The sequence below is a fragment of the Nuphar pumila genome, chromosome 13 (assembly GCF_984573655.1).
Source record: "Nuphar pumila chromosome 13, dmNupPumi1.hap1.1, whole genome shotgun sequence".
Taxonomy (NCBI): domain Eukaryota; kingdom Viridiplantae; phylum Streptophyta; class Magnoliopsida; order Nymphaeales; family Nymphaeaceae; genus Nuphar; species Nuphar pumila.
This window is the reverse complement of record NC_143261.1, coordinates 90,871,467-90,894,614: the sequence shown is the minus strand read 5'-3', so window position 1 is coordinate 90,894,614 and position 23,148 is coordinate 90,871,467. Positions and strand designations below refer to the sequence as shown.

Below are 23,148 nucleotides of genomic sequence, written 5' to 3'. Positions count from 1 at the left end.
GAGAGAGCAGTCAACTCTATGTACTATCAAGTTGGAAAATCATAGGTGCAAGCTATGTTAACTCAATCTGATTCTGCATGTGTTCAACTATCATAACTAGGGTTCAGAAGAATGAACAGTGAAAAATGTTGAGTGGTCTTCTATTGTTGGGTTTACACTCTCTTGTACTGGAGTTTACAATGGTTATAAAGAATGAAGGACAAAACTATCCCTGAACAAAACTCATAAATACAAAGTGCAAAAGAATGAAAATGATTAGAATATTCTCGAGGACTTACATAAGAGGCAAACTTAGATTTATGTGCATAACTTATTTACATTTTTACATCCCTCTCACACAGTTGTATAACCGAGAGTTTGTTAAGTAAGAAATAAACTATTGGGGAAGGAAATGAAATCCACAAAATGCAAAGTACCCCACTCGTATGAATGGAGGTTGGCGCTTATTGATATTGACTAACCACATGAATGGCATGCACAATATCAGGATGAGTGATGGTCAAATATGTAAAGGCTCGAAGCAATTGACAATAAAGTGTGGAATCTTCTAATAAAACTCCATATGCATTTTTCATTTTTGCATTCAAGACCTTTGGTATATCTATATGCTTGTCATCAGACATGCCAGATCTAGAAACAATATCAATAGCAAACTTCATCTGCAATAGGAAGTGACCTTGAGGTGAGTAAGGAATCTCTGTGCCCAAGTATTGAATGAAATCCAGATCTGTCATCTTGAATTGTATCTGAAGTTGATTCTTTATATCTGTTTCATTTGTTCCATTTGTTCTCACTGTCTTCAGGCATGAGGTCTGTGCGGTGAGCAATGTAATGAAATATGTGAAAGCACGAAACACTAGCCACTAAGGGCTTACAAGATCACAATCATACAAGTGCACATGCACAAGTCCACTATGGGACAATACAAAATCCAATAAGGCAATAATGAAATACACAAGAATGTAAAAACTAAAAAGTATCAGCCTTTATTGGTCAAATGCTTAACACAAGCATTGAAAGAACAAGTGGGGTTCTACCCCTATTTATACACATAACCACACTTAAAGGGGAGGTCATTTGGAGCTCCAAAGAGCCGTTGGGCGCTCCCAATGGTCATAAATATGACTGTTGGGCTGCCCCAATGACTCTTTGGTCCAATGACCAAAGAGCCCCTACTCTTTTGGTCAAAGACAACAACAACAACTACGCCTTCATCCCAAAACAATTGGGGTCGGCGATATGAACCAAAAAAGAAAATCATTCTGGGTCTTCCACATGAATCCTTCTCCTCCAATCATTTCTATCCAATGCCATGTCCTCGGTGAGGTTCAAAGCATTCATATCCTTTCCTATCACCTCCATCCATGTCTTCCTAGGCCTACCCCGACCTCTTTTAACTAGTATATTTTCCCATTTCTCCATCCTTCTAACTGGAGCCTCATTAGGCCTTCGCCGAATATGTCCAAACCACCGTAAACGATTCTCTCTCATCTTATCTTCAATGGGTGCAACGCCTACCTTCTTACGTATCTCCTCGTTCCGAATCTTATCTATATAAATAATAAAAAATAAAAATAAATAATAAAAAATAAAAAAGGTTGTCCTTAGTGGACAAATTTTATTACAAGGAAAAAGACCAAAATACCCCTAACTCAAAAGAGAGAAAATATATATATATATATATATATATATTATTTTAACACCCCCCTCAAACTTACGATCTTAACATCGAAAGTTTGTTGAGTATAAAAAAAAATTGTAGATCAGCAAGAGCTTTAGTAAAGAAGTCTGCAAGCTAGAATTCTTAAGTGACAAAAGGCAACTCAATAATTTATTTCAAGAATTCATGACAAACATAATGACAGTCCATCTTAATGTACTTAGTGCGCTCATGGAAGGTATGGTTGCTGTCAATGTAAATTACACTTTTATTATCGCAACACATCTTCAAAGGTTTAGAGATGTCGACACCCATATTTCTTCGATTTCTTAACCATACAAGTTCCATAGTTGTCGTTGTCATAGTTTTGTATTCAGATTCAGAGAAGATAATGAGACATTCTGTTGCTTCTTGCATCTCCAGGCAATCAATGAATCTCTTAAAAAAATACAAAAATCAATAGTTAAGATTCTATCATTATGATTTCCTCTTCAATCAGCATCAGTATAAGCAAGTAAATCTAAAGACGAGGATGAGGATAAAAAGAGCCTTTAGTTATGGTGTTTTTTATATATGTAACGATCTTTAGTACAACACTCATGTGCACAGTTGTTGGAGCATGTTGAAATTGACTGGCAACCTTTAAAAGTTTAAGAGATTTTCTTTTTTCAATATCAAATCCTGATGGAGGATTCATATAAACTTATTCATTTAGTTCTCCATCAAGAAAGACATTTTTAACATCTATTTGATATATAAGTCATTTTTTAGTTGAGGCAACGACTATCAGAGTTCTAACACTAGTCCTTCTATCTACGGGTACAATTGTTTCTTCATAGTCAATTCCATACTTTTAGGAGTATCCTTTAGCTACTAACCTAGCTTTATATCTTTCTAGAGTTTCATCACTCTTGATTTTGACCTTAAAGACTCATCTACATCCAATGGTTTTCTTGTTTAAAGGTAACTTAACTACTTCTCAAGTTTTTGCTTTCCTAAGAGCATCTAGTTTTATGTTTATAACTTCAATCCAATGAGGAACATTTTTAGCTTCATTATAATGTGAAGGCTCATTGCTAGATCTTCTAAGTGAAGTTTCTTCTATAGGTTCACTATATTGAGAAAATTTTTCTAAGGCATTAGTAGGATTATTTTGCTCACACTGGGTATAAACTTTAATATTTTTAGGAGAACTATTAATGGTGTCATCGCTACTCGATGATGTCCCAATATCATGTATAATTTCATGATGATTCAAAGAATCATCATTAGTATGTAAATCTTCTCTTTGAGAGAGATCCTATAAAAACATATAGTCTATTTCCTCTTTCTTACCATTCTCTTCAAAACCATTTTCATCTTCTAAGAATATCACATCTTTAGAAACATTAAGTTTATTATTTTTGGAATCAAAGCATCTATGTTCTTTTTTATTTTCACCATATCTAATGAATATACATTCAATTGCTTTTGGGGATAACTTATCTCTTTTGTGTAAAACGACAAAACATTTAAAACCAAAAACTCGTAGGCGATTGAAATCAGGTGTCATTTTGAGAATTTTTTCATAAGGGAAAACATTTTTTAAGATGGTTGATGACATTCTATTTATCAAATAAGTGGAGGTTAAAACGACTTCAGCGTAAAAACTTTTGAAAATATTTTTTGAAATAAGTAGAGTTCTAGCAGTTTCTATTATACGCCTATGTTTTCTTTTCGTTAGTTCATTTTGTTGAACGGTCTTAGGGAAAGATTTTTTATGGCAAATCTCATTTTGCTTTAAATAGTTTTAAAATTCATTGGATAGGTATTCCCTACCCGAATCCGATATAAGAGTAGATATATTGCTTTGAAATTGATTTCTAACTTTCATGTGATATTCTTTAAAGAAAGAAAAGACTTTCGACTTAAAATTAAGAAAGTAAACTCATACATATCTATTTAAGTCATCAATAAAAGTAACGTAATATGAGTAACCACCTTTAGATGTGACCGGAGAAGGGCCCCATACATCCGAGTGTACCAATTCAGAAGGTCTTCTGGAAACAACGGTTCTATTTAGAAACAAAATAGATTTCATTTTTTCAAGGATAGAATCTTTGCAAGTTATATATTTTTCATTACAAAATTTTTCTCCAGAAGGAAAAATGTATAATTTAGAATAACTCAGATGCCCAAGTCTATTATGCCAAGTTTCAATTCCCTTATCTTGGACATGGTTACAAAAAGATTTTAAAGAGAGAGACGATGAGTCCATAAAGTAAAGATCTCCCTTCCTATGGCTTTGCCCAATCCGCTTCTTGGACTAGATATCCTGAACAAAACAATCTTTAGATGAAAAAGATATTTCACACCCATGGTCGGTAATTCAAGAGACCGAAAAAAGGTTTAAATTTAATTTAGGAGCAACTCTAACCTTTGGAACAAATTTTTTTTGAAAATTTTTAGAATCCAAAGTTTCTATACTTTCAATTTTCAAAATGGTCCCATCAGCACTAGAAACACAAAACAAGTTTGAGTTGGTGCATATATTGGATAAGGCATTCTCATGAAAGGTCATATGAAAAGATGCTCCCAAATCTAGAATCCAAGAATACATACCGGGTGAAGATGAGGAGGCAATGGCGGGCACCCAATGTAGATGAAGTTGCTTTAAGGATTTGTTGAAGTGTCATGGATATTTGGCCAAGTGTATCTTTAAGATCGCCTCTACTTTTGCCTTCTTCTTTCTTGACAGTAGATTTTTCAACGGAAGAAACCTTATACTTGAAAGTTCCATTCAACTTAGAACAAGCGGGTTTAATGTGATTAGACTCATTATGATGATGACAAATAATCATTTTTCTTCCACCACTATAGTTATTATTATTACTATAGTTGTTTTGCCTCTCAAAGTGTGGAAACTTATAGGTCTTAATATTGTTGTCGGGCTTAGATACTGCCAACACTTCATCACCACTTTTACTCAAACCAAGATGAGTTTCTTCTTGGACAATTTTTGTAATAGCATTTTTAAGAGGAAGAGGGGTAGATCTATGTGGGAGAGAGGATCTAACTTGCTCAAATTCGGGATGAAGCCCATACAAGAATTGAAAAAAATCTCTCTTGTTCCATTTGTTTTTGCCTAAGTTTCATATCTTCAATGGCAACCCACTTAGTCTCCAAAAGTGCTAGTTCATCTCATAAGGGATTTAAAGCACTATAAAAATCTTGGATACTTAAGTCCCCTTGCTTAGTCATTTAACTTTTTCTTGCAAAAAATATGTTCTTGCAAGATCTTCTTGCGTATACATACCCTTCATAAAAAACCAAGCTTCATTGGCATTTCAAAACTTAGCAATGTTTGCACATACCTTAAGCTCGACATTGTTCATAAACCATGCAAGAATTTTTGCATGGTTGCTATCCCAATCTTCTACTTCCTTATGATCATCCTCAATGGCCTTGACACGATCATCTCTCTCTAAAGCCTTCTCTTGACCCCCTTCTAGTTTTGTGAACTTGAGTTAGGGTTCGGAGATAGTGCCCATCGCATACCCCCAAAACTTCGTTCCTTTGATATTGTTTTTCATGGCGGATGCCCGCATCATGTAGTCTTTTTCATTGAGCTTGAAGGAGAGGTCAATTTTGGTCTCCATTATGTGAGAAAGAAGAAGATAGTGGAAATGAGAGGAGAGCACGATTCCTTAGGAAGCTTTGTCACACACACAACCACTTGATGGCAACTTTTCACAAGTTCAAGAGCACTATGGCTCGGATACCATGTAATGAAATATGCGGAAGCACGAAACACTAGCCACTAAGGGCTTACAAGATCATAATCATACAAGTGCACATGCACAAATCCACTATGGGACAATACAAAAGCCAATAAGATAATAATGAAATATACAAGAATGTAAAAAATATCAGCCTTTATTGATCAAATGCTTAACACAAGCATTGAAAGAACAGGTAGGGTTCTACCCCTATGTATACACATAACCACACTTAAAGGGGAGGCCATTGGGAGCTCCAATGAGTCGTTGGGAGCTCCCAACAGTCATAAATATGACCGTTGGGCAGCCCCCAATGACTCTTTGGTCCAATGACCAAAGCGCCCCTAGTCTTTTGGTCAAAGACAAAAAGAAGAAAAATAAAGAGTACTACAACAACAACTACGCCTTCATCCCAAAACAATTAGGGTCGGCGATATGAACCAAAAAAGAAAATCATTCTGGGCCTTCCACATGAATCCTTCTCCTCCAATCATTTCTATTCAATGCCATGTCCTCGGTGAGGTTCAAAGCATTCATATCCTTTCCTATCATCTCCATCCAAATCTTCTTAGGCCTACCCCGACCTCTTTTAACTAATATATTTTCCCATTTCTCCATCCTTCTAACTAGAGCATCATTAGGCCTTCGCCGAATATGTCCAAACCACCGTAAATGATTCTCTCTCATCTTATTTTCAATGGATGCAATGCCTACCTTCTTACACATCTCCTCGTTTCAAATCTTATCTTTTATTGTATTTCCACACATCCCTCTAAGCATACGCATCTCACCTACACTCATTTTTTGAATATGATGTCTCTTGGCAGCCCAACATTTCGTACCATATAGTAAAGCGGGCCTAATTGTCGTCCTATAAAACTTTCCCTTCAACCGCAATGGCATTCTACGATCACACAACACTTCAGTTGCACTTTTCCATTTCATCCACCCAACCTTTATCCTATGATTTACATCTCCATCAATTTCTCTATACTTTTGAATGATAGATCCCAAATATTTGAAACAGCTTACCAAGCTTCACTACACTCCCATCACTACTTCGTTGCTTACTAAACCGACATTCCATATATTCTGTCTTACTCTTACTCAACTTAAAACCTCTTGCTTCCAATGTCTGTCTCCGTAATTCTAATTTAGCATTAACCCCAGCTCTAGACTCATCAATCAAAACAATATCATCAGGCACATTTTCTTGAATTGATCTAGTAAGAAAAATAAAGACTAAAAAATAAAAAAGGTTGTCCCTAGTGGACAGATTTTATGACAAGGGAAAAGACCAAAATATCCCTGTCTTAAAAGAGATATTACAGACATATTTATATAATATATATATATATATATATTATTTTAACAAGCAACACATAAAGTTCAAAAGAAGGTTCCATATCTATCTGCAAAATCCTTACTAGTTGCTTACTGCATAGACCCTGGTTTGGATAATTAAGGACAGAGAATGTGAAATGATGTAACATGGAGAACATATAAAGTTTCTCTTACTAATATGATCATATATGTGGTTCTTTTTTAAATCACTGCTGATAAAAGTGTGACATATGGGGGGAAACACCTCATTTGTTGTTTATGAGGTCTAGTGGGGTTTATGTTAGCCTTATACCTATCCTACCTTCTTTTATTTCGATAAATGCACAAAATGACACTAAATATAATTCTTAGTTGTCATGGCATGCCATAAAAATACTTGGAGTAGAGCTTAAGCCTTGCTTAGTCACTTTCCTAGGTCAACAAATCCTTGCCTAGTTATTGGTGACTAGGCAAGCATAATGTAGGTTCTAGTCAATTCCTAAGTCACCTAGGAGAACAAAGTTTGGCTGAGTTGGGTTTTGAATACATTAGTGATCCACGTTTTAGGGAAGAGTACACGGGCATTGTGTATAATGAGACTTGACAAAGAATTTGTTGGCCTATATGTAACGCCCCGAGATTTTTAACTCATAAAATACATGAAAATTTAAAAAATTTCTTTTCGTATTAAAATCGCCAGCGGACACCTTTTTAGACTTGGGTTCAAAACCTCAAGCAGGTTACATTCCGCATAATAACGATAAGACTGAATTTAATATATCCAAATTCAACTCCCGAGAAAGGAAAATGACTGGCTCTCGACGTCGCCGCAGCATCCTACATTCACTCCATAGTTATACATCACACATCACCTAAAATCACATAAAAAAGGGTCAGACTCATGAAAGCATGGTAGGTCTACATCAGAACACATAGTGAGTGTACAAAGCTAATACATATAGCACATTAATGATAACATAATCCATCTAATCATATATTCATGATATACATCAATCATGGTACATATACGTGATATATTTCAAAAGTAAACATAATGCATTCATTTGCAAAGTAACTAAGTAGGCATGATGTGTCATTTCCTAACATGTTTAACCTATTCAATCATAATCTCATGCTAGAATTCATATTTGATAAGGACATGAAACATCAATGATACATGCAGTACATCATACTAAACAATCTATCATAATCAGTATGAGTAATCACAAGCATACATCTTTAATCTGGTATATCATAATTTACTTTCAGCATTCATCCTCATAGATTCACCGTATCTTGAAAACAAGTTGCACTCTGGATCACCTGGTCTTGAAATGTACAACCTCACATAGAACTTTCGCCCTAATCGGATTTCTTGGTATTGGACAATGCACTTCTTCACAGGAATTTACCGTCCCAACGGGTTTCCTGATTTTGGACAATGCACTTTCTCACAAAGATTTACCGCACTAGCCGGATCACCCGATCTTGGTTATGCACACCCTCACCGAGATTTCCTTTGGAACAATTCCTCAATGGTTTTATTGCCATACATGCATAAACACAGTTAACCACCTACAAGGTCAATGGTCACCAATTCGGGTATAAACATGTATACATTCAATTAACCAGACACAAGATTTGAATCATTTTAGGGCACCAACGCATATCAATTCATATGACCATACACAAGGTCATGAGCTACTTGTCTGGGCTCGATCAATCAGTCGATCTCATATCAAAAGAAAATGTCACATATCTCATTTTTATCGTGATGTAATTCAATTATTTCATACATGCATCATTCAACGTGCATCACAGTAGGTATCACATCATCTAGCAGTATATCATAACATCGCATTTCATGATATTCATACATTTGTAAATTGAACCGCGAAGCATGCACACGAAAATCCAAAACATGTGTATTCGATACGTCGAATCAATTAGATTTCATAACATGCATATATAATTCCGAACGTGCATATTTAATTCCAAACATACATATTTCACAATATGAGGCACCTAAACCTTAACACATGCAAATATATACCTATATTTGTAAAACCACGCATGTGAACATATATATATATTATTTATAAAACAACACATGCAAGCATCTAGTTACTTAATTTAAATCATGTATTAGAATCACACAAATACCAGTTCGTGTAAATGTATTCTACCTCGAAATGTGTGAAGCTCCACGATGAATGTAAAATCCTGAAATTACCTGTGGGGACTTTCCCACCGAAGTTCGCGATGAAAGATGTGTTAGTCGTCAGATGCCAACATGAGTGAGGATATGCAATTACCTTGGTTTTTATGTCTCTAGCATGAAAATGCATGTCCATGCGGATGTCGTACCGTAATGCATGTTCAACATCTGAAGCGGTGGAAGAAGTCGTGACGAGTGATGGTAACGGATCTGGAGGTGCAACCTAGTTAAAAATCTAGTTAAAAAAAAAATCGAACCCGGGTCGGGTCCAGACCCAACCCGGATCCAACCCGTGCCCAGCCCCTCGAAAGAGGCTTTCAGGGGGGGGGGGGGGGGATTGCCGGCGACACAGGGGGCGGCCCCTGTGTGCGCCTCCCCTTATAAAAGGGCGAGAGGGGAGAGGGGAGGGCTTACGAGCCTCTCCCCCCCGATCCCCGACTCTCTCTCTCTCTCTCTCTCTCTCTCTCTCTCTCTCTCTCTCTCTCTCTGCATCTCTCCCTCGTTTCCCTCGCTCTCCTCTCCAGCGAGCCCCACCGGCGAGCTCCTATCTCGGCAACCACCGTCCGGCAACCTCCCACCTCCCCGGCGACCTCCCTCTTCTCCGGCAGCCTCAAGTGAGTCCCCTCCCTCTCGCTGCCTCCTTTTCCGTCAGTTGCAGGCAAGGGCCAAAGGACCCCTGCTTGTTTTTCCAAAGCATCGACAGGGACCCCTAGCCCCTGCCCCGATAACTGTTGAGGTCGACAGGGGCCCTTGGCCCCTGCCCCCCTCCTCTTTTAAATCCAGTAGGGGCCGATGACCCCTGCCCTTTTTCTCAATGACCGACAGGGGCCATTGGCCTCTGCCTCCTCTTTCAAATGCCGCAGGGGGCCTTTGGCCCCTGCGCCCCCTCTCTCTGCTCATTTTTCCGGCAAGGGCCATCGACCCCTGCCCTTCTTTTAAAACCAGCAGGAGCCTTCGGCTCCTACCTCTCTTTTTGGAAACCCAACAGGGGCCGATGGCCCCTACCCCTCTCTTATTTGTCTGGCAGGGGCCAAAGGCCCCTGCCTCTCTTTTTATAAACCCGGTAGGGGCCGGCCCCTGCCTCTCTTTTTATAAACCCGGTAGGGGCCGATGGCCCCTGCACCTGTTTCCTTTGACGGCATGGGTCATTGCACCCTACCCCGTTCTGTTTCAAGACGGCAGGGACCATTGATCTCTGTCTTGTATTGCGAAGAAGCTGAGTCTCCTCTCTACCTTTGCTCGTTTATTTGCCTTCTAAAAAGTCATATTGTTACAGTTTACGCAATGGAGCCCGTTCGCGCCCCGCGAACCGAACCAACGATCACCTACGCTCGTAGACGACCTCTTTCTCGCAACACCCCGAGGTAGGGAAAATTGCACAATGACTTAAATAATTAAACTAAGCATAAATAATTAAAGTCCGAAAGAATTAAAATATATATTTACATACGTATAAGTATATAAGTATGCTCTTAGCGCAAGGACGCAGTTTCGCGATCCTTGTCCTTACGCATTTTTCTGCTTTCTGTCTTTAAATTTGCTGTCGCGCTTTGCGCCCAGGCTTTTGTTTCTGCATTTACTACTTTATGTCTTTTAGCTCAAGGACGCGGTTTCGCGATCCTTGTCCTTTGCTTTCGCATTACTTGTTCTCTGTCTGTCGTCGCGCTTTGCGCCCAGGCTTTTGCTTTCGCATTTCCTGCTTTCTGTCTTTAAATTTGCCGTCGCGCTTTGCGCCCAGGCTCTTGTGTTCTTGCATTACTGTTGTTGTTTTCACCTTGCTATCGCAGACACTATCCTGTAGCATTTCTTCGTACGGAGTTTCATAGTTTCAAACTCAGGGAACGTACGTAGGCTTGCACCTCTCTCGCGCCTGCGACCGAGGAATAACAAGGTTTAAACTTTGCAACCTCGATGATGGAAGGGGTCCTTTGTAAAAACCCTGATTCATTGATTGAACAGTTTTACCAATAATGCTGGAGGCTTTGGGTATTGCGCCATCACAGCTGGTTTTCCCGAATCAAAGTATTCGGAAGGAGTAATTTTTCTACTTTGTTTAGTACTTTTTGACGCAGCTTGAGATTTTCCCAAAATCCGGGACTCAAGTAAGCTTTTGAGCGTAATTTTCTCATGTGAGATCCGCATTCACTGTTCATCGTTATCAGTGTCAAAATTTACGTTGCATGTTGACACTACGATAACGAATGCGAGATTCGAGAAAATCGCATGCCATAAGTTGGCACATGATTTTGGTCATTTCAAAAGTTTAGAATGATGACATTATATCTTTGCAAATTATATTGTTGAGTCTCCTATTGAGGACCTAGAACCCTTCCTCGTAACGTGCTTATAGACATGCATGTCATGCGAGTAATACGATGGATGTTTGAGACGGTCATACGACCTCGACCAGTGCTATGAGCACATTGGTAAACCACATTACAGATTGATTGATTTTCGCTTTTACAGGTAAGATGCTCGATTGGGTCAAAAGACCAGAGCATGTAGAATGGGTCGTTGGTTAAGTAACCCCTGACACACCCATTCATTTCTTATTGTCTGACAAGGGAGAGGACGGATTGGTACACACACTTCGATGGACAGGTTGTTAACAATCATTTTACGAGCAAAGACTCGGTGTCCCCAGTCATCGGAGTTAGGAGATGAGACTACCAGACATTATCCTAGGTGGTAGATCTTTTGGACTTCTGCAGAAGTAGGATGCATCCGTAGCCACGAATGCCTTTGGGGAATCCTCTCTCGGCTAACGGCCATCCCTTTAGGAGCAGACTCAACTAGCTTTTCGGGTTATTCAAAATACATAGAATAACAGACGCCCGAACTAGTCTCAGTTGTTTCTACGAATCGCGTCTGCGCGTACCCGCAGGCCAGTTAATGATGAAACATAAAGTAAGTTGTACACTCTTACCTAATAAGCATAGAATTGTTGTTTTGCTTAATGCTCAGTGATTTTCAATTCATTGTTAAATGCTTTGATATAATGTGTAGCATGTGCTAGTTAGGCTTTCACCTATGCTAGTAAACTGCTCATGTTAATTCAATAACTGCTTAGTTACTCATCATGGATAATTAATTGTTTATGTTTCTTTCAAACGTTTCTGTCTACTTGCGTACCTACTAGTTTTTCACGAAACCAACACATTTTACGGGTACAGGTGTAATACCCCATGATTTTTATCAGATAAATAAATTTAGATTTTAAGTCATTAAGGTGATACAAGAATATTTTATTGTTTTAATTATTTACTCGTAATTGGATCTTTGATAACCTATTTGGATCCTTGAAGTAATTCGGATGATTAATGAGAAAATTTCTATTTTTGTACCTATAACACTTTAGAGGGGTCCGTAATAGCATATGTGATGGGTGGATCCACATTACGACATTTGGATCCTGGATCTCTGAGATTTAAATCTAGTATGGATCCAATTAAAATTTTAATGTTGGATCTATAATAAATTGTCGGAATCCACGATTCGGATCCGGGACCCATATCAATTAGGGTCCATATATATAATATCATATACATATATTAGAAATAAATAGATAAATAATAATAGTAATACAATAGTAAACACATATTAAATATATGTAAATAATTTTAATAAATTTACGGTTGGATCCATATGGATCCAACTTACGGATCCACATCGCAAGAGGGACGCTGTAACGCCCCAAAAATCCAGGACTTGTAACTTTTAGAATAGTTTAGAAAGCTTTGAAATCATACAATAATCAGAGTTTAAATAATACTTCAGCGGAAAAAGATATTTTTAAAACCACAAGTCAATGGACCTTGAGGGCATTACAGCGTAAACTTTCGTTTATCAAATCCCGCACAACCATTGAAATCAAATGGTTTAGAAATGGAGTTTCAATAATTGAGAATTCGTTTGTTGAAACCAAGAAGAAGCTTACTAAAACAGTTTTATTAACTCACGGTTTAATAAAAGAGAAATTTTTGAACACACTTTATCACAAATTTACCAACATGTCCTCAGGAGCGAAACGTCAGGGAAAGAGCTCTATCTTGACCTCATCACGCCATCGTGCCATCGCAGACTGTATTACCTATCCATTACCTGCCCATAAAATGGGTCAGTTTCACTAAAAACTGGTAGGTGCACAGACAAGACAATATAGAACATAATTAAGCAGAATAATTTAATATGTCAAGTACGCAGGCAATTAAATAGCAATTTAATTTCAACAGATTCACAGAGCAACTATCATGAGCACAATGCTAAAATTATTACCAGCATTTTACTGGCACAAGTAGGCTAACTATTACAAGCAAAACACTGCACAAGAAAGTTAACTAGTACAATACAATATTTCATCAACCACACACACAATTCCATAAGTATTGAACTTGTTACACACTATAACTTTCATATGGGCATAACTCAACAAATTGTGTGATCAGATTTAAATTATGTTTCGATATTAACTGGCCAGGCGGGTACGCGCAAGGCACGAAACATAGAAACAATCGAGACCAGTCCAGGGGTTTATTATGCTATGTGTTTTAGATAACCCGGATGGCTGACTGAGTCCGCTCCTAAGGGGATGGCCAGTGACCAAGAGAGTAAATCCCCAAAGGCATAGGTGGTCTGTGGATGCATCCAACTGTAAGCTACCATTTGTAGCCCATTTCCCCTAACTTCGATGACTCGGGAATCCGAGTCTTTTGCCCGTAACTGCCATTAAAGGACCTGTCCATCGGAGTTTTGTACCATCCGTCCTCTCTCTTGACGAACCATGTCGAACGAGCACGACGGGGGTTTCTTAACCGCCGCCCCGTTCTACATGCTCTGGTCTTTCGACCCACTCGAGCATCTTGCCTGTGAAGGCGAAACCATCACCATTATGTGTGTTATCCGCGCCATTGCACGTTCGAGGTAAACATGGACCCCTCATCCTACTCATCGTAATACACAACGTACATGTTCAAAAGTACAATCACGATGAGAGGGGAATGGATTTCTCATATGAAATCCCCAACACATCTGCTTTGTAAAAGTACACAATACAATCATTCAATTTCATATTTCATGATGTAAGGTCATCTCGGATCTCTCGTCCGATCAACAAAGTACTCAACATGTTGTGCATGTCTAAAAGTACGCTATACTGAACCAGGGAGGTCTGTGGGCTTCTCAAAAGGAATACCCAACACACAACTTCATAACGATCCAAAGAATAAATGAGTGCTCATTTGACACGATTCATCCTTAAAAGCCATAATGCCACATTAAGTCATTCACGCAAGGCACAACACTATCAAACTCGCATCCAGAATTTAGCTTAGTATCGACATGTGACACTAGATTGACAAATAAAGAATGAGTCCTTCAACAGAACCCCACTCATCCATAGGCTCATGCCCCTGATCGGGGTTATTCGAATTGGGTCGCAACTCGAATCGGGGTTATAAAATATTTCTCCCAAGTGTGTGGACCTGGGAGGGCCTATATGTGACTTCGAAATCCGACAGGACTTAAAACTTAACTTTGCAAAAGCTGTGTATTTTGAAGAGCCCTGGGTTTGCAGAAGGAAATCCTCTTTAAAAGAACTATAGTGCACAAGTGCAACTTCTAGTGTTTTGAAAACAAGTGATAACAGGATAGGCACAAGACTACATTTATGTAAGTACATATTTACCATGAGTGTGAGCATGTGCAGGTTATAACATGTCAACAAACAACTCTCGACTTGCGATGCCGCACATCGAGGGAAAAGCACATAAGTAATACACGAGGTACCAAAACCATACATTGACCACTTAGATAGGCAAACACATACGGTCATAAGTAATACATGAGACACGAAGTCGTACCTCACTCAAAGAAAACGTGCAGGCAAAAATATATGCAAGCAAATGAGAGCATAGGTATGGCACGAAGTACGAAACCACACCTCAAACTCATAAGCAACTATGCAAAATAATGATCGAAGAATGAAATTGTACCTCGACCCATGAGCATACAAACATGATAATACGAAATGCAGAAGCAATATAACTCTAAGCATATCTAGCATGGCATCTTAATCATTTCAACTTAAATACGTTCATCAATTGCCCTTTGTGCGACTTTACCCTACCTTGGGATGTCGTGCAGCTGCGTACGCCTATGCGTGAGGATAATACGAGGGTTGAGCCGCGGAGCACGATCGGGACCTGTTGTGTAAATATGCAAGAGTGAAAAATATTCAATTATGTTAATATAATTAATGGTGCAACGGGGCAAGGGTAGAATTAGGCGACAGGGGACGAGCCCTTGCCGATGGCACTAAGGCGGCAGGGGGCGAGCCCCTGCCGACAGCAGCGAAGCGGCAGGGGGAAAAGCCCCTGCCAACGACAGCGAATCGAAAGCGGGGGCAGCCCCTGCCGATAGCAACGAAGCGGCAGGGGTCGCGCCCCTGCCGACGGCAGCGAATCGACAGGGGTTGAGCCCCTGCCGACGATGGCGAATCGGCAGGGGTCGAGCCCCTGCCGATGGCAGCAAAACAGCAGGGGAGGCAGCCCCTGCTGTCAGCACCGAAGGGGCAGGGGCTAGCCCCTGCCGACGAGAGAGGGATCGGGGCGGCAGGAGCCATCAGCCTCCTGCTGACCCCTTCGCAGATCATGGCAGAGGGGAGGGTGACAGGGGCCAAAGGCCCCTGTCGGGCTTGAAAAGAAAAGGCAGGGGCCATCGGCCCCTGCTGAGTTTTAAAAGAAGAGGGCCGGGAGACAGGGGGACGACCGACCTCCTGTCGGTCGCCCGATCTCTCACAGGGAAGAGAAGGAGTAGACAGGGGCCCCGTAGGCCCCCTGTCGGCCTCCGAAGGGTACGCAGGGCGCGGCAAGGGTCGTGCGCAGCCTGCTGGCCTCCCTGCGAACCCCTAAGAAGGGGGAAAAAGAGGGAGGTGAAGAGGAGGGCACGGCAGGGGCCACCGGCCTCTTGTCGTGCCTTCCGGCGAGATGACAGAGAGAGAGAGGTGAGAGATCGGGGCGAGGGGGTGTCGCAGGGGCCATTGGCCGCTGCCGGCACTCCGGCGCACCCCAAAAGAGCGAAGGGGACGACAGGGGCCCTGTAGGCCCCCTGTCGGGTCTCCAAAGGGCAAGGAGGGAGGTGGGTGGGCGCGGCAGGGGTCGTGCGCCGCCTGCCGGCGTCCTGGCGAGGTGACAAAGAGGGAGATGGGAGGGGGAGAAGGAGAAGGTGGAGTGGCGTACCTGGAAGGAGAGGAGGCGGGGTGGCTGGCGGTCGGCGGCGTGCACAGGGAAGGAGGGGGCGTCGATCGGGGTTGCCGGCGAGGTTGTTGCCTGCAGGGAACGAGAAGGGGGGGTGGGGCATCGATCCTCCCCTCCCGCAACGCTCTTAAAGAGCTCGGGGAGGGGCGACAAAAGCGGAAACCCCGATGGGTTTCCCTTATCGGGTCGAATGCGCAGTGGGGGGTGCGGCGCACAGGGGGGTTTTGTTTTAAACAAAACCTCTCCTGCGTCGGGTTATGAAACCCTAAAGATGACGGGCCCGGGTCGGGTCTGGACCCGACCCGGCCCGGGTCCGATAAATTTTTTTTTTTTTTTTTTTTTGCGGGTTTTACAGACGCGGATCCAACACTCGGTTGGATCCCGGGTCTCGGATCCAGAGCCGCGCCCGCGTACGCAAGGTAAGTGTATAAAAATTTTTAACCTGATACTGGGCTGCCCGATAAGCTGCGTAGGGTTCTGAGTGAACCCTAACGCAGGGCGATAGCGTGAAAGGGGAAGGGGTGTGCGCAGCCGCCGGGGAGGAGGAGGTAACTACCTCCTTCCGTTTCGGGGCCACCTGCTCTATTTACTCCCCTCCCACATTTCTCTTCCTCTCTCGCCTCTCTCTCGGCTCTGCACTCCCAGCGTGCGACTGAGCCGGCGCTGGTGCGATGTTGGTCGATGGCAGTGTCGCCTCCCTCTCGTCGTCGATGTCGTCACAGCGACCTCCCAACAACCCGAGCCACTGTCCTCTACAACCTCCCTGCAACTTTTCCCCTTTGCGAGCTCTGGTGACATCGCCACCACCTTCGTTTTCCCTTTCTTCGACAGCACCACCCGACGACGACTCTCCTCTCGTTCCCTTCCATTCTCACACTTGTCGGTGAACAGGAGTTCGGCTGCACCCAGATTCACGGCAGAACAAGAGGGGAAATCTTCAAACAAGGTAGGATTTGCTGTTGTGTTCCTTGTTTGGTATGTCATGGTTCGAGCATGCTGTGTGGGTGGCCAAAAATCCCTAACGGGAAAAAGAGGATTTCGGGTTTATGGTGCCGAAAATCCCAAATCGATTGAGTGGGGATTTCGGATACCAGAAAGAGGGGTTCAATCGAGCTAATGCCTTCCATGTTGAGATTTTATGTGTAAGTCAATAATATGATAGATGACACCGTGTATTAAATCAATGCTAGGTTTAGATTAATCATGTGTTTTGGTCTGTGGTAATCGGTGTTGAAACCCCAGTTTTTTGAATTTGATTGGGTATAACTGCATTGTTCGTTTGATATCATTTTTCTGTTTAAATGTTGTTACCTGTGAGCATGACCATATAACAGTAATACTCAGGTGCACTAAGTCTTTGGAAAAAAGATCAAAAGGATAGAAAAAAAAATATAGGGAACTTAATCCGGGCCGACAAGAGAAGGGAATCTGACCTGTATCTTCATTTGTATTTATGTAGGTCTGGTGGGTTAATTTTTTTGTATCAGTCTCTCTAACAGAAACAGTTCTTGTCACTATATGCCTTGTAGATTCAACCTTTTCATGCTCTAGCTTTGGATGCAGTGTTAGCTCTACCATTTACTAATATGTATGCTTAATAGGGAAATTCGGTCATGGTATTGTCTCAGTTCTGATAGGGTAGGGGTGAGTGTTGTTATTAATATTAGGGGTTGAACTGGCACCGTTCTATACATAGTAACTTATACAGACTGCTCCTGACAGAAAAAAATCATTGGTTATCATATTATACTTTATGCTGTGGAAAAAAAAAACGGATTAGTCATTGGCATAGCTTGTCTGCGATATTCAAAAATAGATATATATATATATATATATATATATATATATATATATATATATATATATATATATTTATATATACCTTTGCATACTGAATTCTGCTAATAAAAGGGAATTTACTTTGGAATGATTACCAGTGGGACATATTGTGGTTATTCGTTGCTAATTAGTTCGATGTATAATTTGCTGCAATTCAGATGAACCATAGTGGTGCAATATTTCTATTTAAATGTCATGATAGCTCAGAATTTTGTTGCCTTTTTTGTGAAATTAAGCAACAATAAGTTCTTTGATATATGTGTGCTAAGTGTGGCTCTGAAAATGTAGACTTCTTTTAATTGTTGATTCCTGTAAAATGGTCATACTAGCTATACTATTATTGGATCTCAAAGGAGGATCAATGTTAATCTATTTTGTTGTTTCATCATAGGATTCTGAAAAATTTAGTTTGACTAGCCCTGTATGTGATATCAGTGATCTCTGTTAAATGAAATCTATAGGTTCACAACATCATGTGATAGGATTAGGAATCAACATGCTTATTTTATGGATCGTTAAAATTGTTTGGAAATGGATTGAAACATTTGCTATTTCTGAATATACATACCTGGTAATATGTTGTGGGAGAAATCTTGGAAGCAGGTATACATGAGAATCTAGTTGGATTCATGTTAAGTTGATATTTAAGTTAACATTTACCTGCATATTCAGTTGATATGCAAATTCCTATTTAGATGCCTATAGGTGGATGCTCGGTTCCATATGAAGCTGCATATTAGTTAGATACTCAATGCCTATGTAACTGCATAGTAAGTGTATGTTCAATTTCGTACAAAGCTGCATATCAAGTTGATATTCAATGCAAACTTAACTGCATATTAGGTTGTTATTCACTGTTACATGAAGCTGTATATTAAACTAATGCTCAAATGCATATTTAGCTGCATGGTAAAATGATATTCAATTTTATATACTAAGCTGCATAATTTAGTATGTTCAAATGCATATTTCTTAAAATATGCAAAATGCCATTAAGTGTATATCATCTAGAAGGTTCAAATGGCCATGAAGATGTTTATTCTCCAATGTTCTTATGCATGTTAAGTTGTATATTGTTCTGAAGTACTATTGCCTAACACTACATACTTGCTGAAAGTATCAAATGCCAACTAAGTTGTATATCTTGTGGAATGTTCAAATAGGAATGTGTGGAGAAAAGTATCTAGTTGTATTACCAAATCTCTAGGATTACACTGCATGCTCAATAAAGGACACCAACAGTGTCTTTGCTTGTTTGGCGGAGCTTTTAATACATGCCACCCTGTGTTGGGATGTCACAAGTCAAAACCTAATGGTACGTTGTGGCAATTTGCTATTGAAGAATGAATAATAATAATAATGATGATGAATGACGATCTGGTAACCGAACCTATGGGTCGGTTTGTTGTGGACATATGAATGTCAAGCCAGTGTGTTGAGGGCCATGCATAGACCATCGAAGTTATGATGTGAATCCACATGAAAATGAAAATATAATTTTGTTGCTCGACTGGTTTAAAGGCACCGGGGCTTGTGTGCTTGACTGGTTTAAAGGCACCGGAGCACTTTGAGTGGGTTTATGCAATCAATATGACAAAGGGTTGGGACTGTTTTATACACCTTGGTAAAATGACTAAGGTTGGGAATTCTACTGCTATGATAGTAGAAGGAAGTTGGGGAAATGCCCCATACTTCGGGAAAAATAACTAAATGAAAAGATTAACCCACTCAGATTCGGGCTTACCTTGGAGAGGGTAGGTGGTACAAAACTCCGGGGACATGTGTTTAACTGTTTCGAGCTAAAGTGACTCGTTGGTCCCCAGTCCTCGGAGTTGGGGGGGACCCGGACTACCAATATGTCTTAGGCGATAGCTCTTTGTTCTTCTGCAGAAGTTAGGGATGCATCCCGTTTTGGTTTTGGCCTTTGGGAGGTTCTCTCGGTCACTGGTCGCTCCCTTAGGATTTTTCAGTCTCAGTTAGAATGTTCGGGTTAATAAAAACAACTTTGAATAATATACCCCCGAACGTTCTCTTCTGTGATGGTTGCCTTGGCCCGTGTGTACCCACGGGATAAGAAAAGATAAACATCAATTAAAACATTTTAGGTATCACAGTGAGTGGAGTTACTAGGGAGATATTTTTATATTCTTTCAGCATGTTCTGAGATTGTGATGAAACGAAATCCTGAAATGTGTAGTATGAGATAATCAAATTCATATTGTGGTTGTTGCATGAATGTTATGCATGACTGATATTGTTGTTGCAAAATATGCTTAATGCCTTACTTGCTTAATTGTTGTCTTTGCATAAAATGCTTTAATTGCTTAAATATAACTGCTGCATAATCTGTTTGCCTACTTAGATATATGTCTGTTACTGCTGTTACATAGTCTTTTTTGTGCGATTATTAATAGGCTGAAAATTCACACACGACAACCACATCACATACTAGACACATGATATACCTGTAAGAAAAATTACAGTTTTCCTACTTAGACGTGGTAGTCTAATTCCAATCAATTTATTATTTTTCAGGTAAAGAATAGGGTTTATGAGCGGCTGCGGGATGAGGCATCAGATCGAGAATTTTGGATTTATTGTTCCAGGGATAGTTTGGGTTCCTCTTATGTTTTTAAAACTCTAATGTTAATTTTCATTGATATTGAAATGAAACAAATGTTTTGGGTTTTATCTCCACTGTAATGTTCCGAAATACTTAACCCTATAGTATTTCTTGTTTCCGCTGTGACATTGAAAAAAAAAAAAAGTCTTAAAATTTTGGGTTAAAATTTCGGGGCGTTACAACAGGTGATGATTAGATGCTTAGCAGGCGATGGCGCGATTGCGAGATGTCTTCAGGATCCACTGTTACCACTCGCAACTCTTGTCCTGATCGTTTTGGGTTTTTGTTACGGATTTCTTAAGGAAATCCAAATTTTGTACAACTTGAAACTATTTATAATATGAATGATTTCATCTAGATATTTGCAAGCTATGCCTTTGTCATTTGTGCGCTTTTTAGCTAACGTACCCAAGATTGTTGACTTGCCCTCTTTTCTTTTAAAGACACGTTTCCGCTGAATTTATAAATAAACTCTGAAAAAAAAAATGATTCTCTAGTCTTCTAACCGTTTTAAAAAAGGTTTACAAGTTCGAAATTTTTGGGGCGTTACACCCGAGGTGGTGCACAGTGCCTGAAGTAGTAGCAACTGCGAAGCCCACCCGATCCGGTGGCGGCGACGGTTCGCGGGCCGCCCCTCCTTTTTTTTCTGTTCTTTTTCTTTCTTTTCTTTTTCTTTTTTTTATGTTTCACCGCACAGAAGCAGGGGGGTGTCTACCCCTTTACGGTGATCCTCCGACCACCATCTGAAAGGGAAGAGACAGGTCGGATGACCTCCGGCCAACCTCTGAACAAAGGGAGCAGGTGAGAGAGGGAGCACCTTGCCTCTCGCCTGGTGGTGGTGGTGTCCCGACCACCTTCGGGCAACAGAGGAGCATAGAGAAGGGTCGGTCTCGAGTGAGGCCCGACCTCGCTCAGGTGGGGTTCGGTGTAAACCGCGGAGAGGGAGGCAAAAGGGTGATTGGGGACGGTGCACGGTGGAGGTGGTAGAAATGGAGGTTCATTGATGGGGGTCGGGGTCGGCGAGGGGAGTGTAGCAAATGAGAGGAGGGTGCAGCTTGAGGAGATGGGGGGTAGGTGGAGTCATGATGAAGGTCATTAAAGGGGGAAATTGGTTTGGATCCAAACCCTACATGGATTGGCCCCAACCCAATCCATGTCACTGTTCAAAACGGGTCCAACCCCACCCTGGGTGAATGGTTCGGGTTGGAGTTTTGGGTCTTTGAATTTGGTGAGACCCATTTGGGTCTAATCAAATCCAACCTATTACTATTAATATATATATATATATAAATATTTAATATAATATGTGTATTGTATTATATTCAATATGATTCATTTGTGTCCCGAATGGACCCAAATTATTTTTATATTTTATTGAGATTCATTTGAGTTCCAAATAGATCCAAATCTTTATTTAGCTTTAGTAGGATCCATTTGGGTTTCAAATGGATCCAAAATCATTTTTACTTCAGTGAGGTCCAATTGGATCTTCAAATGGATCCGAAATCTTATTTACCTTAAGGAGATCCACTTAGGTCTCCAGTTGATCTAAATCCTTGGTGAGACCCATTTGGGTCTCGTATGGATCCAAAACTCTTCTATATCCAGTTTAAACCCCAATATGGGTCTAGGCCCGACCTAAACTCATTTGGGTTGACCTGAATTATATGGAGGTCTGTATACCGCAGATCCAAAGTTCTAAAAACCCATTTGGATCTGTTTTGAGTTAGGATCTTCTCCTAGGCCCAAACATAATTAGACCTAATCCGGATTGGGTCCACCAACTGGATCCAATCCCAGTCATATGGGTTGATTCAATTTGGATCTCCCCCAAGATCCAAACCGAATAGTTTAGGTCCAGTGGAACTTGTGTGTTCCAATTGGATATTTCGATCCTAAGTTTGTGTGAGTTGTTTATCTTGGATCTTCGCTGAGATCCAGATCATGATAATTTATTCAAAACCCTCGGAATTTCTCCTTTTATTTTATTAAAAAATCCCAGAAAATTTGCAGGTATTACACTATTCAGGCATACTGGGGCAATGGTGTTCTCCTAGAATTTTACCTTATATATTGGCTACTCAACTTAATATACAGTGATATCATGTAATTGTTATTTTAAGCAATATCTATCCCACTCATTATCATAATAGATTGAGTAGGTCATGAAATAGTGATCCCAGGTCAACCACAAGAAAATAAAATCATGTTATCGCTTAAGCAGTTTGAACCATTCTTTGATGCTTAATTTTTGAAATGGGCGAGCAAATTTTTCCTCTTGCTACGCCAAGAGTGCATCTCCCAGAAATATGAAAAGTTCAGCATTAGATCTTCAGTCACTAGTAGAACCCCAAACTTAGACTTGAAAACGGCAGTCACTTCTTATTTAAATAATTCTTTTGGCTTATTTGAATGCTCCAGTAATTGATCTAGAATGATGATCAGTGAAAGTTTATGATTTCACCTTCATGATA

At 40.4% G+C, this 23,148-nt stretch overlaps 1 protein-coding gene across 1 annotated transcript in view; it reads left to right on the top strand.

The window, feature by feature from the left end:
- Positions 1-23,148, top strand: part of LOC149819136 (uncharacterized) — a 252,948-nt gene that overhangs the window by 148,989 nt on the left and 80,811 nt on the right. The gene's annotated exons all lie outside the window — the stretch shown is intronic.